General features: G+C 40.1%; 1 protein-coding gene across 4 annotated transcripts in view; it reads left to right on the top strand.

The window, feature by feature from the left end:
* Nucleotides 1-623: 623 nt before the first annotated feature.
* Nucleotides 624-15,454, top strand: part of FANCC (FA complementation group C) — an 89,834-nt gene continuing 75,003 nt past the window's right edge. For 3 of the 4 annotated variants that reach the window (XR_014880629.1, XM_085214021.1, XM_085214020.1), the window contains exon 1: nt 624-727. The gene's annotated coding sequence lies outside the window, so the exon portion shown is untranslated. The remainder of the gene's footprint in view (nt 728-15,454) is intronic. The other variant, XM_085214024.1, reaches the window with a different exon arrangement.

The raw sequence follows: 15,454 nt of genomic DNA, 5'->3' as shown, positions 1-15,454 counted from the left end.
GTAGTCCAGAGCACAACTTAGTACTCATCCTCGTGCTGAATATGAATGCTACATCACATAATGCAGCTCTTTTAAGTTACTACTCAGTTTCCTTTTTAACAGCTTGAGGGCATGCTGCCCTGTATACTTCTTTCAAACCTGATCTTTATTTAACTCAAAATTTCTTATCTACGGAACTTCAGTGCTCACACTATGCACACGTTTCCACACAGGCTACAAGGTCTGTTGGTGTTGACAAAACAAACAGGTTTAGCAGATATAGCACTTAAGCTTAGGCTGACCAGAGAAGTCAAAATTGACTTTGTTCTTTGAGAATCTGCAAGCTGAGCCACGGGCAGGCACAGCCATCTACTGAGGCCACCTCACCATCTCTAACCCACCTCTACCAACAGCCACGGAGCCCAATTCACCCTCAGACAAGTCCCACACAGATTTTAGTGCTGCTGCACTGGGAGCAGCAAAAAACAGAACTGTTTGGGCCCTCGGTCGTAAGGCACACCGTGGGCTGATGAGCCGTCGTTTCAACCCACGCAGAGCAAAGGGAAGACCGAGCGTGACAATTTCCCCGCGGACAGCCCCGACCCTCAGCCTGGCCGTAACCGCCGCACCACCCACATCCCCCCCCCGCCGGCTCCGCCCCCTGCGCACGCGCGCGGCCTTCACAGCCGGCTGCGCGGCGGCGGAACGCGCGAAAATTCCAAACCGGAGGCGCAAGCGGGACCGCGGGGTAAGCCGAGAGGAGGGGGCGGGGTTGGGGGGCGGGAGGGGAAGGGAAGAGAGGGAACAACGCCCTTTTCTCACCCCTTCCCCACCGCTCCCCCGTCGGTGGTCGGCGGCGCCCCGCGGCGGGAAGGTGGTGCGGCTGGACGGTCCGCGCATGCGTTTTGAGGGCTGGTGAGTGGCGGGCGTCTGCCGGGCCGCGGTACCCACAGCTGCCCTTGTCCTCCTGCTTCCCTTCCTTGGAGGGATTGTGGAAATGGAGCAGTCAAATGCTACAGCACACACTTAGGGGGTTGCCCACTAACGGGCGCTCAGAGAGGGGTGCAGAGTTCGCAGCTCAGTTCCTGATCCAGCAGATGTACTGCTTTAGTGCTGTACAATCAGACACGGGCAGGCATCTGTTCCAGTGGAACAAGTCCGAGGCAGTGTGTTTTTGTGGTGCACTGTTAGGTGTGCAGTGGCTCTATGGTATATATGTGCCAGTGCATATATACAAAATTCACCGTACCTGTGGTAGGTGAATGGCATATCTGACCTGCTGCTAAAGAAAGGGAAGGAATCAGACATTTTGGGCTTAGGATCACAAATGTGGTTAATTAAACTACAGCTTTCACTCACTTGTTTTCCAAGTCACTATTTTTGGTGTGGAAGAATAATTAAAATGAGATAACAGCTCTAGTGCTGTATTTGAGTGATGAATCTCACTTTAGGTAAACTCTCGTGGACATTATGTTCTAGCAACAGTTCTTTGAAAACATGGAGAATGTGGAGAATTTGGTGATTTTTCCAGTACATAATGGTAATCAATGATTTGAAGCCTTTTTTTTTCTATTCAAAATCCTTGATTTATTTATTTATTTATTTTTGTAGAAGTAGAGCTTTTCTGTCTGTTACCATCAAACTAAAGATCATTCATCTGCTTTCTCCATTGGCTTTGGTTTGTTTTTTTTTTTTCATTCACGTTCATGTTCTCTGAGATTAAAAAACTGTGTTACAGAGTAACGTGCATGGTATTTCCAGCAGAATTGGAGATATTATCAAGTTATGCTGTGAGCTGATGTCAGTGAAAATCTCCTTCCCGTTAAATTCTGGCATTGCTGGAAAGCCCACTTTGTTGACTACGTTTTTTGCAGCGTGTGGTATACTGTTCCTCCCTTTGTATGTTTGTTCACCACTGCCATCTCTTGGATAGAAGCAGGCATGCTGAACGCTTACCGTAATGTATTCTCTAGCGGCTGGTTTTGTAAGGAGTGTGCAAGCTCTGCTGTACTTGCCCCTCAGAGGAGACTTGTCTTGGAAAATATAGGCACTGGGAGTCTCAAACAGACACTGACGTCTGTATTTTTTTCTTACAGTTACAGTCAAGATTTAATGATCGTTTCTGTGCTTTTTTAGTTTCCTATGGAAACTAGGGCCTACATGGTTTGACATCTTCCTACCTTTAGCTACTAAAAAATTGAATGTATCAGCCAGTTTTAGGCAAGTTGGAAAGCAGGACAGAAGCCTTAAAAGCAATTATTTTCCTATATATTTACTAGAAATTGCATACAGAGTGAAACAGTCTGTGGTAGGTGGAACTCTGTTGTTCAACTTTTTGCTTGGCACTAGTCCTCCAGTCTAGTGATCCCATACATACGGGCCAACTGGCCTCTCTGTATGCTGAGTTAACTATAGGATGCTGTCCATCCAGGGTAGAAGTGTCAGAAGGGACAGTATGAGCTTGTTTTTTTTGAGACTGATGTTACTGATAGTTAAGTCAAGCGAAGTTACCCACTTGGAGGTGGCCAGTTGTTTTCCTCAGAATGAAGTGACCTTGTATGCTCAGTACTCTTGAGCCACCATTTCTTAAGCCATCTATTGAACCAGTTTTCTTTCTTTTTCCCTAAAATATATGTTACAGTACATTGACCTACAGTTGTAAAGGTGCTGTTTTTGGCCAAGAATTATTCCAAAAGCTGGATGAAGAGCCTTGTTATGGATCAAACAACTATTTCCTGAAATAATTAGTCAGAAAATGTTACAGTCCTTCTAGTTACGTGGAGATGTTTTGGACATTTTCAGGAAAATGCATATATTGCACAAAATAAAAAACCTTTTTTTCTTTTTAATGTGTACAACATGTTTTATAACAAACTGGTCAGAAAAAATAGGTAAAAATATGGCAGGCTGAGAGGAACTTATGTGTATAAAAAGCGGAAGAGCTGCTGTAACTCGTGTAAAATCTTTAATTAAACAACTTTCACTGAAGTACGTATTCTCATATCTGTTTTTCTGGTTAATATTATTGCAAGTAACTACTTTTATTATTGATGTTGCTAAAATGTAACATTCATTAAGAAGTATTTTCTTTCATGTAGCTTTGGAATTTAAAAAAAAAAACCCTGTCTTGAAACTTAGTGGCAAATTCCACCAATTTCTGAGAGTGCTTTAGGACCAAATAGTGTAATTATTTTAAAAATTATAGGAATTTCGAATATATTAAATATTCTCTATAACAGTATGTTGTTCTGTCCCAATAACTCTGTGGCTATTTGGAAAGTATTTAAAACTTAGTAAGACTAATCACAGATGTAGTTAATAAGATGATTAATCAGTGCTATGCATAGGCTGGACTTTTACATATTTGTGCATTTTACTATAGACATAGTAGATGGCTAGATATATATATATCTATAAAAATAGATTTTTAGATGGCTATGACAACTGGTATACAATAATCATTATTTATATTTCTGATACAAAAATACTCATGAGTATTATAATCATAAATAGAAAAATCTATATTAATGTAATATTTATAATTTGAATCTTCTGAACACTAGAATTTTTTAGTTAGAGTCTCTTTAACTTCCTTGAAGGGGTCTTTTATCTGTAACAGTAAGAAATGGACTTATCAGATTTACCCTATTTGCAAGATGTTTCTGTTAAATTTTTAAACTGTCAATCTGTGGTTGCAGATTTATGACATTTGACTTGTGTGTGTGTATGTTGTTGTTGGTTTGGGGTATATTTTTAACTTTTAATAGAAATTCTGCAGATAAGTAGTGCCCTGAGTTATAGCTGTATAAACTTATTAGTCATTAATTGTATAGATGCTATTGGTCACAATGTAAAGACTTGCCCAGATATAATCTGCACTGCATCAGTTATGATAATCTGAGAATGTAAAAGTCCACTGAGGATTTTTTGTGATTCTTTCAGAGGAGTAAATTTTTTGTACTTGGAAAGCGAGCAAATTGGATGTTTTTAAATGTGCTGTTTTAGTTTGTTTAAAATATAACAAAAAAAAAAGAAAAAGAAAAAAGGAAAAAAGAAAACTAGTATGTAGTTTGAAAGTTGGAAATTAGAGCAGTACTAAAGGCTTCTGTGTAGACAGAGTAGGAAAAAGTCCTGGAAAACTGAACAACTTCTTTATTGTTGTATGTAAGATGTGTTAGAAATGGAAATAGCACTCCAGGCATCTGAATCCTGGAGCCAAACTGCAGGATTGACCTTTCTCCCTGCCGGTAGATTTCCTAGGTATGTTAAGTTTATAAAACTAGATTAACTCTGTGATCGTATTGAAATATTCCATGCAATTGCTGTAATGGAAGTATCTTGATACACAATTAAATCAATATATGTGGGTGTCCAAGGAGGACTGGCCAGGAGGTGTACCACTCTGTAATACTGTTTTCATATGTTATGCCTTAAAATTGGTCATCTTCCATCAGGATAAGGATAAGGAACTGATAAGGAACTCTCCTCCCCTGTAGTACCAAAACTATCCAGTTTTAATTTCTTCCCATGGGTGGCATTGTTAGATTGTAACTGTTCTTGTGAACAGTTATGAGACAAAAAACCCTACTGGTAAGTCACAGGATTCACTATTAGCACAATAAAAAGCACCCAGGCACAGAATATGCAGGAATAATTGACTTAAGAATTCCCCAGATGAGTGCCTCGTGGGTTTTGATGTCAGTGCTGTGTCTCCAGTCTAGCTGCCTGCACAGTCAATTGTTCCTGTAGTTCAAGTTTGACTGAGTGAATCACTGAAAGCCTTTGCTCTCTATGTTTCTGAGGAACTTATCTCTTCTTATTTGCAAAGAATGAATGGGCTGATTTAATGCCTGTGAATAGCATGAAACCTTGTCAATGGACTCAAGGGACAAATGTCTTTGGGAGTGCGTTAAAATAATGTACAACAAAAAGGTGTAAATGTTGATGTGGGTGTCATGAAGTTATTTTTTATTCTTCTGAAGAATACATTTTTCTTTTTCTGTCAGGTGTACTTAGTGCCATAAATACATCTTTATTCAGAAGATTTTTTTTTTTTTTTTTTTTTTTTTTAACTCTGAGGCCATTTCTGGGTGTGGGTAATTGAGGAAAGGGGACAGAAGTATCTGACTGGCAAGTTTTTCTTAGGCTTAAAAGAATCGTTCTTTCATTTGCAGACTCGCTCATACTGTGTATGAACTATGTGAATGCTTTTCTCAGAATTACTGTGGCCTCAACTGATGTTAGAATAAACATGTATATTTGTACTTATACTTACCACACTGAATCCATACAAAATAGAGCATAAAGTCTGAAAAGAGAATACTTTCCATGTTTGTTGTGTGGTCATTTTCTTTTGGGCATAATGTTGCCCTTCACCACTGCAACTGTTGTGCTGTATTATTATTCTATGTTTGAAAATCTTAAGTTGAATAGTAGCCTATACTTGAGAAAATCCTTGACAAATAGTTATGATTAATGGATTAGAAAATATGAGGCCCGTGTCTTTTACTTCCTGTAAAAGGAAGTAAAATTTGTTTTCTTAGTGACTTTGGACAAGTTGTTTGCTGTTTGTGCTTCTGTTTCCTTGCAATTAGCATGTTTATCTAAAAATACTTTAAGACTGTAGAGTTGAAGTTTCAGTTAAAGGGACCTTCTTCATTACTACATACTAATTACTACTGTAAATATTAGAGGTTCTTTTTTCAATAAAATTTGTAAGAAGAATAATTCACTTTGTAGAAACAAGTCAATTTTAGAGACTGCACAATTAGCATTGTGTATCACTATGATAAGCAATATTTTAGTGATGTTCAAATACTTGTGCTTGAGAGTTTGGACCATGTCTCTCATCTTCTTGTATTTTCGTGTAAGTCAGGGATAAAACATGAGTTTAACAAAGTTACCTAGCTGTTAAAGAAACATAATTGTTCCAACTTAATAGACTCAAGTCATTCTCCTCTATACCTAGATAGATTACTCTACCCTCTTTTTTTTTTTTTTTTTTTTTTTTTTTTTTGGTTTGGTTGGTTGGTTTGGTTTTGTTAATGTTGAAACAAAGATGAAAGATGCTACCAATTTGCAGAATCTTGTGTACATAGTCCAGTTGCATGAAGATGTCTTTATGTCAAGAGCTTTTTTAGGCTTTATTCCCCTAGTAATTGTAATATGTACTGGTAGAAATTAATTCTGTTCCTTGATGTCCTAGTGTGAAGGAATATGTTGTTCTCTGTTCCATTACAGAGACTAATGTTCTGATTTGCTGTGTACTATTTACTCATTATTGTTTTCTACTTACGCTTGGAAAGAAGGAGATTACTGAATTTTTGTTTAAGGCAAAAATTTAAGTTTTGAAAGCTATAAAAAGCAAAAAAATTTCCAAGGATTGGTGTGCATGGTCCCCCTCTGTGCTGGTGGTAGAGTATTGGAACTCTGGAATAGAAAAATTATATATATCCCATGATGAAAATGAATTCATCTCTAGCTAAGGGTTTTTTTGCAGAGGAATCACATTTCAAGGAAATAATTTTCTCTGAATTCCACTCAAGAAATATAAAATTAAATGTTAATTGGGGAGGAGTTTCATTAAGGGAGAATGAATGATTATTTGTATGTGCAGATAAGATTTCTTTCTGAGGATGTTCTGTAGAGAAAAAGATAGTGAAAGCCTTTTATGCTTCTGAATTTACAGTAAAAATGCACAACTGTGAATTTAAGCAGGAGAAGACAATGATAACAACATGTAAATGTTTAGATGAAAAAGTACAATTTGTATTTGGCACAAAAATGACTCTGTGTTTGTTATTACATTTCATTCACATTTTTGCGTTGGCTTACGTAAAGCGATGTGAGAGGATACTATTTGTCAGAAGAAGATAATGACAACTTAAGCCAAAGTTACTACCCCATAATCCATGAGATATGGAGTGATGCATTACTGGAAAATTGGGTCTAGGAGAAATGATACAAATGGTAAATTTCATCTTACAGGGATTTGTCATTATTGCAAGTATTGGTCTAATTTAGCTGATATTGCCGACTTGGTGAACCTTTCTTATGTGGGTAATATCAATGCTATCAGTGTACCAATTAAAATTTAGGCTCCATTGATACTGGGTAAAAAAAATAAAATAAAATTGGCTACTGATGTAAACAGAATGAGAATTGCTTTCCTTATCACCTAACCTGCTAAAAAAGGTGTAATATGTATGGTGTTTAGAATACTGATATCGTAGGCTCACATACAGTTGATCTGTGATGTCCCTAGCCATAGTGAGGTAAACTGGCGTATGCAATACTTAGACTTATTGCGAAAAGGGATAAAATAGATTACTTCCGTGCTTACAGATATTCTTCATACTCAGTTCTACCTCCTGCAATTCATAGGCTGAACCAGATATTCTGCATTTCTAAAATTGCGTTTATTCTTTGTTTGCATTTTCTTCTTACCTGTTGCCAAATAGGTCGGCTGATAAAGAATTGGTATTATTGAAAAGGCTGTGTCCAGCAAAATAAATATTTTAACATTCAGCTTCATTAGACTTACTCCCAGCTCTCCTTCCCTCCTCCCCCCCCTACTCTTTTATCTCTTGAGTGCTTCAACAGTGGTTGTCATATTGCAGTGACTTGAGTGTTACTAAAATATCTCTGAAGGTTTCCTGATTAGATTGTGCAATACATTTAAGTTTTGTTGGGGAAATGCATTGAAAGATGTTGCACGCCACCACCATTTTTAGAAGGTCAGTAAGATGTATACATGTCTCTGCTTTTGGTAGCCATGCCCAGTGAGTCATTTCTGGCTTCTACTATGTTTTGTCATATACTTTTACCATTCTGTGGTACGTCACAGTGTTCTGATGAGAGATTGATCAATCAGATGTGAAAGAAAGAGTAAGTAGTTAAATGGTAAGCTAGCAGACCTGTTTCTAGTTTGCCTTCTGTTTTGGAGGATATATTGCTCTGCTTAATATCAGTATTCACCAGTCAAATCTGGGTTTTGCTTTATTGCCTTGGAACAAATTACCACTGTGTACATGAATCTAATTCCCTGCTTTGAGATATGGACAGTTTTATGTGGGCCTTACTGGATTTTGCTCTGACGTTGGAATTCTATTATATTAGCACCTCATACTGGTCCGTACTTTACTTGATTGCAGAAGAGCTTTGTCAGAGATATGGTTTGTTTTCTTCTGTTCCATGTAACTTCTTCTTTTAATTACTTCTGATGTTGGACTCTTAATACCTCTGTTGCTGCTCTTCTTCTTTTTTCTTTTTTTCTGTTTTCTTTCTTTCTTTCTTTCTTTCTTTCTTTTTTTTTCCCCAGAAGAGTCTTCCACTGGCTTGTTAACAGACTTTGTATTCATTTCAGGTCTTGTGACGTAGTAATCTGCTTTGTGAGCTAGTGGTTGCATCTTTTGAGTATAGAACTTGTAATGAATGGCCTTGTCCTGTTAAGATTCATTATGGAGAACAGATTCAATACATGAAAATTCAGCAATATCACTCGTAAATGTCTTTCACGTATTTTATGGTTCCCTAGGGTTAAAGTTGTATGGATATTCTGGGATGTTATTTCTGTCTTTCACGTTAGAGAAAGCTTTATTCTTAGGTTGCTCAGATGGGGAAGATCAGAAAGAAGATCTGCTCTTCTAAGACAAGCCTGCCATTAGAATCAGGCAGTTTTAAAATTAATTTTTGTGTTATTACTGTTAACAAGGAAGGTTTATAAATAGTATTTTTTTGGTTCTGAATGTCAAAGCCTGGTTAACAAGAAGGATAGGCCTATGATCATATAGCCCTTTAGCAGGGCAGAAGAGTGGGAGGTGTAGTGTTTTCCAAGCCTTATAAAAATGGAAGTTTTGTGTGAATCCCAGCAATGCAGTATGTGCTTCCCCAGGATGTCAGGTCTTTTCCAGTCCTGCAGAGTAACATAACGCAACTGGAAATACTATGCAGTTTTTAATGTTAATCAGAGTAAAGCTGTATGGGGGGGTATATATATACACAGACTGTTCATGAAAGTATCCTGTCAATAGCCATAGTCCCTTCAATATGAGAACTGAGCTCTTTTCCCAGTGAGACCTGACAATGTAATTTGAAAAGCAGGTGTGACAACTATTAAAATAGTAAATACTAATTATCAGAGTAAATAGAGGAAACAAACACAGAGATGTGGAATACTGATTACCTTTTCTAAGGGATGAATGATTTTATCACCATTTAGATCAGCTTGATGACTATTTAATTTACTGGATTTTGCATCTTGCTTAGCCAGTGTTGGTTCCTTTCTTTTGACAAATCTCTGTTAGTTTTGTTTCTGGAGGAAGATGTATTTGCATGCAGCTTGTTTTAATTAAGAAAGTCTGCATAAAAGCACGCTGTTTTTTTTGTAACGACTAATTTTTCTTTTTGTTAAGAATATGTGGTTATGATCACAAAGGGGAACAGGCAAGCTTGCTCTTTTTCTGAAGTTATTAAATTAAAAAATCAACACTAGTCAGTACTGGAGGTAAGCACACCATCCTTAATCAAATTGGAAATTGTTCAATAGATTATTCTTGATTGGTAGACTGCCAGTGAGTGTATGTTAGTCTTAACACCAAGATACAAGTCGGTCTGTAAATCTGTTTTCTCAACAAAAAACACTGATGACAAGAATAGTAATATGTATATTTAATCTGTATGTAGTTTCTATTCAGTTTGAGTCTTTTTGAAGTTTCTAAAAAATATTATAAATTTTTTTATCAACTGCTACATTTTCTTTTCTTTTTATACAACCCCAAAATATCATCTGGTAGGAGTTAAATTAGTGATTTGTTTGCCACTGCCTTTAAAACTTAGAAAAACTGAGTTAATAGTCTTCTCTATAATAATATATCAACCATGCTATACTATAATGCAATTAAGGGTGATTAACTACTGAAGCCAAGTCATGCTATCTTTTGATTATAAAATAAATCCAAGTGTTTATCAATCTCTTGATATCTGTTAGAGAAATAAGCATGGATAAGAAGACTTTTGAACTTGTTAAAGTGTTAACAACCCTAAAAAAGAAATATTTGGAATGTGGACTGTCTGTATAAATTCTGTTAGGACTGTGGTGAATAGTTCTGCCTTAAGACTTTCAGCCCTGATGTGATATAAATAGTTTAGCTTTTTTCTTTTTTTAATTCACAAGCTGGGGTTGTTGATGTTTATGAATTGAGAGAGGAGATAAAATAATGGTGTTCTTTGAAGTGTGGAGCTACTTATAGCCAATTCATAACAAAGTACACAAATGAGAGCTTTACACCTTGAATATAACTTTCCATCACTGTTACTTGAAAGCTTTCTAATTGAAATGCTTTTATTTATTTAAAAAAAATAACTGAATTTGCAAGATTGAGGACCACCTAAGTAATAAAAGTTTAGCAGTAATTTTTGTTAGTCTATCAAAGATGAAAGAGGACAATGAAAGCTATGGAAGTTTTTTTCATGAAATTTTCTATTTTGTGATAGACAAATTCTTTCTGAGGAGCTGTAACGATTCAGCGACTGCTGATTCTCTTAATGTTTATTATAGCTTATTCTTGAGTTTCAGAGTTTGAACTTGTGAAGAAGTTGCTTTGCTTTCATGCGATTGTTGTCTTGTTTGGTTTCATTCTGAAAGATTCTACTTGTACAGTTCCAGAGAAGTAGTCTTTACTCTTGCTACCTTACAAGCTGGATATACGAATATGACTTTGTTTTCAGACTCTGCCTACGGAGATGATTGTGGAGAAGTTTTCTGTGAAGCTTTGTTGGCGTCTCATCTTTTTGCTGATAGTTCTTTACTCAGCTTTGATGAATGGTATTGAATTATGTCTCAATGGAAGTCTGTCTGAATGTGAATCGTTAGGTGTACGTCTCTCCTGTACTTAGGATTCCTCATTTGATACAGTACTCCAGGTGAGGCCTCACCAGCACAGAATCAGCCCCCTTGACCTGCTGACCATGCTTCTTTGGGTGCAGCCCAGGATACAATTGGCTTTCTGGCCTGTGAGGGTACATTGCTGGCTCATGTCCATCTCACCATCCACCAGTACCCCCAGGTCTTTTTCAGCAGGGCTGTGCTCAATCCTTTTCTCCACCAGCTTGTATTGATAGTGAAGGTTGCCTGGAACTAGGTGCAAGATCTTTGTTGAACCTTGGGAGATACGATACACATGGGCCCACTGCTCAAGCTTATCTGTGTCCATCTGGATGGCATACTGTCCCTCTGCTGTGTTGACTACACCCCACAGCTTGGGATTGTCAGCAAATTTGCTAAGGGTGCACTCAACCCCACTGTCATTCACACTGTGGATGAAATTATTAAAGAGTATTGATCTCAACACTGACCCCTATAGGATACCACTCATCACTGATCTCTATCCAGAGGTTGAGCCATTGACCACTGCTCTCTGGACTCAGTCCTGCAGACAGTTCTTTGTCCATTGAACAGTCCACCCATCAAATCTGCATCTTTCCAATTTGGAGAGAAAGATATTGTGGGATGCTGTGTCAGACGCCTTACTGAAGTCTGGATGGATGGCATCAGTGGCTCTTCCCTTGTCCACTGATGGAGTAGCACCATCGTAAAAAGCCAGTGAGTTGGTCAAACATGATTTGCCTTTGGTGAAGCCATGCTCGTTCTCATGTATCATCTCCCCTATCTTCCGTATGGTTTAGCATAGCTTCCTGGAGGATCTGCTCCATGATCTTCCCTGGCACAGAGCTGATAAGATGGTAGTTCCTGGAGTCATCCTTCATACCCTTTGTATAGGGACTGCTGAATCACGGCCTGAAACTCTGATTGATCACCTCAGGCAAGCAATGAATCAGCCATGGGAGCACAGGTGAAAGCAACTCACCTGTGCTACAGGAAGGGGTGGAGCCTGGCTCGACCTCTCCTAGATCTATTTAAGAGCTGACTACCAGTGGAAAAGGATCGCTTTTGGAGATTCCGCCTCTGTAGTTTTGCAGCGAGCCCAGGACGTGGGTAAGCATTCTATCTATTCTCTTTTTATTATCATAATCTGCTTTGCCAAACACTCTTGTGTTTTTCATAATTATAACATCTTTATATTCATTGATTATACGCTCTTCTTAAAAATTGGTCTGATGTTGCTTTTTTTCCGGTCACCAGGGAATGACTTGATTGCCATGACTTTTCAAATATCATATGGAATGGCTTGGCAACTACATCAGCTAATTCCCTCAGGACTCTGGGATGCATCTCATCAGGACCGATAGACTTGTAGATGTTCAGGTTCCAACAGTGGGAGGAATGTTGCTTTCCCAGTCACCTCTTACCAAACCAAACATTTCAGGGCTGTGTGGCAAGCAGTTATCAGAGAAGACTGAGGCAAAAAAGTTAAATATCTCAGTCTTTTGCTTGTCTGTTGTTACCAGCTTGCCTATGTCACACGTAGGCATGCTGTGGGGGGGTATGACCTGCTGGACTTTCCTTTTCTGGTTGGGGTACCTGTAGAAGCCTTTTTCTTCTTGGCGTCCCTTGCCAAGTGTTAATTCAAGCTGGGCCTTGATTTTCCTGACCCTGTCCCTACGCAGCTTCGCAGCTTCCTTGTGTGGTACCTGCCCCTTTTTCTACTGCCTGTGCATTTTCGTCTTGCCCTTCAGTTTGACTAGCAGATCCTGGTTCAGCCGTGCCAGTCTCTGCCTTCTTCTGCTGAAAGCCTCCTTAAAGATCTGCTAGCTCTGCCCTGATCCCTTGCCTATGAGGACAGTTTCCCAGGGTGTTTTGTTGACTAACTCTGTGAAGAGCTTTCCTAAAATTTAGCAGCCCAGTTTTACTCTTTGCCTACCTCCTATCCCTCTGGAGCATGAACTCAAACACAGCATAGCCACTACAGCACAAGCAGCCCCCAATCTTGATGTCACCAGTCGGTTTATTTGCATTGGTAAGCAACTGGTCCAGTACTGCATTTACCCTGGTGGGGCCTTCTACTACTTGACTCAGGAGGTCATCCTCAATGCATTCCAGGAACCTCTTGGATTGCCTACAGCTTGCCATGCTATTTTTCCAGCAGATATCTGAGTGGTTGAAGTCCCTCAGCAAGATGAGCACTTCCAATTGCCACACTTCCTGTAGCTGGGGGTAGAAATCAAGCCTCTGCTTGATTTGGTGGCCTGTAGTAGACATCGATCAAAAGGCTCCCTTTGCTGCCGTAGTCTCTAACTGTTACCCATAGGCATTTGACTTGCTTATGATTATTGTTTAGGGACAGCTGTTCTCATTCTATTCCTTCCCTGATGTAGGGCAACACCCCTCCGCTCCTTCCTTGCCTATCCCTTCTGAACAGCTTGTAGCCATTGATAGCCACTTTCTAGTTGTGGGAATCATCCCGGTGGGTTTTGATGATGGCAACTATGTTGTGGTTTTCTAGTAGCACAGTAGTTTCCAGTTCCTCATATTTGTTTCCCAAGCTGTGTGCACTGATGTAGGGGCAGCTGGTCTTGTCACCTCCTTAAAGGATAAGTCCTTAATTCCTATTAAATATTTCCCTTGATTTTCCCCACTGTCTTCTCCTATTGCCCAGCAGCCACTCCTCATCATCATAGGGTTTATGAGTGCTGCAGTGTTGCCAGCACCTCTCAAGGCAGCAGGTCCTTCAAGGCCCCTGCTAGCACCCTGTCCCTCTAATATAGCTATGTCTTTTCACAACTTATCATAGGAAGGATCACTGTCCCCTCAGTCCCCCTTCAGACCTAGTTTAAAGCCCTCCAAATGAGCCCTGGTAGCTTTTCCCCAAAGACCCTTCTCCTGCTTTGAGAAAGGTGAACCCCATCCAATGACTGTAAATCTGGTGCTGTATAAGCCATTTGGTTGTCAAAACCCCCCCTCCCCCCCGAAGTTCTGGTGACAGCACCAGCCCCGAAGTCAGGTATTGAACAGTAAGATCCTTTGGTTTGTTTCCAAGTCCTTACCCAATAGAGGAGACAGAGGAAAAAAGATCTGTGCATTCAGTTCCTTCAGCTGTCCTGCCCAGGCCCTGAAATCCCTTTTGATAGCCCTTGATCCACATGTAGCTGCTTCAACTCTCCACATATGGAGAAGCACAAAGGGGCTGTGGCTTGATGACTGTACCAGGCTGAGTAACTGTTCCTGGTGACATCCCTCACCTGAGCCTCCAGAAGACAGACTTCTGTAAGAGGAGGATCTGCTTGGCATGTTGAACGTTAAGTTCTCTGTAGGGAAGATCACCTACAACTAATACCCATCTCTTCTTTTTCAGTGATGTTGACTTGTTTTTTGTGGTTTGGTTTTGTTAATTTGTCTAGACTGAGTGGGCTATCATCACCCACAGACTGACCTTTGACATCCATGGCCTCATACTTGTTGTAGAGAGACATCTGTGTGCATGGTGTTGACAGGGAGGGTTTTTGTTTGCAGCTTCAGATGCAGACCAGACTTACCTCCATCTTCACTTTTCCTTTGTATTCTTGCCCTCCAGCCTTGCAGGTTTTTTTCCTTCAACCTGATGTGATACATCAGGGTTCTGCGTTTTTTTTCCTTTGAAATTACCTGTCTGTGCACAAGTGAATTGCTATTTCCTCGCTCCTTCTGTTTGTCCCCCGTCATTTTTTAATCTGTGTGTTTCATCCTGTCGGCTCACCGCAAGGCAGAGCGCACCATCTACCTGCCAGCACCTCACGCGGCTGTTAAGACTGCACCACGATGCCAGTGAAAGAGTGGTGCGCACTACGCAGCCGGAGGTCTGGACAGCTACATCGTTGCCTCTGAATTCAGTCAGGGTTGCAACATCCTTCCGGACAGGGGCAGGTACCATAGCTCCCCTTCGGGTGGATACCATGACTAAGTCCCTGTCCTCGGGGGAGTGTTAATCCTGCATTTAGAGTAGGACGACCTTGTACTTTGCGGGTGATAATCTCTTGATGAATGTATTTCTCTAGCATGTAGGATACTCGCCCTCCGTGCTCGCCTGCCCTGCGCGAACTGCCCGTGCAAACTGCCGCGCCACGCCCGTCCTGTTCGCGCCGCTCCCGAGTGGCGGGTTTTGTACCCGACGGAGGTGTTCGGCCGCTGTCATCCCCGGCTCCGCCCGCGCCGTGTCACTGCTGCCGCACTCAGGGGCTGCTCACTCCCTTCACAACGGCTTTTTCTGCGGATTTATCTTTCATTTCCATTTCTATTGGGTATAAGGAAGAAGTTTTTTACAACAGAGATGGTGAGGTTCTGGATCAGATTGCCCAGAGAGATGGTAGATGTTCTGTCTGTGGAAGCATTCAAGGTTGGGCTGAACCAGGCTCTGAGCAACCTGACCTAGCTTAGGTGTCCCTGTTTATAGCAGGGGAGTTGGACTAGATGGCCTTTAAAGGCCCACTCCAACTCAAAAATTGTTATGAATCTGTGATATCTTAAGTGATTTACAATAAATCCAGCTTCTGAATTTCTCATATTCTAGAGAAAATAGTTCAAAATAAAAACAAAAAAGGA

This window comes from Meleagris gallopavo, chromosome Z (assembly GCF_905368555.1).
Source record: "Meleagris gallopavo chromosome Z, MGAL_WU_HG_1.1, whole genome shotgun sequence".
Taxonomy (NCBI): domain Eukaryota; kingdom Metazoa; phylum Chordata; class Aves; order Galliformes; family Phasianidae; genus Meleagris; species Meleagris gallopavo.
This window is presented reverse-complemented; position numbering and strand designations above follow the sequence as displayed.